Source organism: Lygodium microphyllum, chromosome 5 (assembly GCF_053477565.2).
Source record: "Lygodium microphyllum isolate KBCC chromosome 5, Lygodium_microphyllum_v1.1.10, whole genome shotgun sequence".
Taxonomy (NCBI): domain Eukaryota; kingdom Viridiplantae; phylum Streptophyta; class Polypodiopsida; order Schizaeales; family Lygodiaceae; genus Lygodium; species Lygodium microphyllum.
Window position 1 is genome coordinate 10,713,325 of NC_141139.1, and position 1,351 is coordinate 10,714,675.

Here is a 1,351-nt window from a genome sequence, read left to right on the forward strand (position 1 = left end):
GACATGCTGCCAGTTCATGATGTAATCTCATGGAATGCATACATTTCAGGATACGCTGAACTTGGAGCTTGGGGAATTTTTTTTTGGGATTGATAGATCTGGTATACGACATTTTTGGATGAGGAATCAGAAGGCGGAAAAAGGGGAGAAAACGACGCTAATCTGGGAGGTAAAAAGTGCGCTCTGCAATCGAAGAGGAAGGGGGAGAAAACGACGGAAAAAGCTTGAGAAAGCTGGGGGGATGCGGAGACAGAGTGCTAAAGTTTTTGGGCAAGAGAGAGGCACGAGAGGAAATCGACGGGCCACCATCCCTGGCGCACCAAGGCACAAAGTAAGAAAGAATTGCCCTCTCTGTCCTTTGTCTGAGCAATCCCATAATCTCGCTATCCAAAGCTGCGAATGTCCATGTCCGATCATGAAGCGAGAGGGAACGATTTCGAGAAGAAGGCAGAGAAGAAGCTGAAAGGTTGGAGTCTTTTAGGGAAAAAGTATGACGGTGCCGCAGAGCTCTACGAAAAAGCAGGCAATTGTTACAAACTCGCAAAATGCTGGGATAAAGCTGCAGACGTGTATATCAAACTTGCAAATTGTCATTTAAAGGTCTGGACTTCAATTCAGACTAAAACGATCATTATTCTGTTCGAGGCACAAGTTTGTGAAAATGCAAGGGCTTGAAAGCAAGCACGATGCTGGCTCTGCATATGTTGAAGCTGCAAATTGTTTCAAGAAGACAAACCCCAAGGAGGCAGCAAACTTCTTCAATCTGGCAGCTCAGTTGTTTATTGAGAATGGAAGATTATCAATGGCTGCAAAGCATTACAAGAGACACCTTTACAGCAGATGATCCTCTGGGGGTTGCTGTGATTCCATTGAACAAAGTGTTTGTGAAAGGATTTTTAATTGCCAATCTCTTACAAAGTACTCGGGAAACAAGGACAACCACAGGGAGAAGTCCAAGCAGGCTTTAAATTTGATGTCCAAGGTGGAGTTTCAAGACAAATTCAGTGCCTTTGACTACAAAGTTTGGTCTCACAATTGAAGATGTGCTTTCTCTTTCTACTATCAAGGCTACTTATTGTTTCACAGGATTTGTTGAGTCAATGATTTAAAGAGTTCCAAGAGAAGCTTCATAGGGATTTAGACTACATGAAAAATTCATTGATATGAGACTTTGTCTTTGTCAAGACGTTTATTGAAGTTGCTCTTAATCAGATGTAGCTGATTGTATGTCTCATATTATCTGCAATTGAGCTTTCAAATTGAATCTGATCTCACTAGATTGATCTTCTATCTTGAAATTTATCAAGGTCTTCTGTAGACGCAACTTTGCTTTCGAAAACCCTTCGACAAC

At 41.9% G+C, this 1,351-nt stretch overlaps 1 pseudogene; it reads left to right on the top strand.

The window, feature by feature from the left end:
* The first annotated feature begins 405 nt into the window (after positions 1–405).
* On the top strand, positions 406–844 carry LOC148035507 (alpha-soluble NSF attachment protein pseudogene; annotated as a pseudogene).
* Positions 845–1,351: the final 507 nt, after the last annotated feature.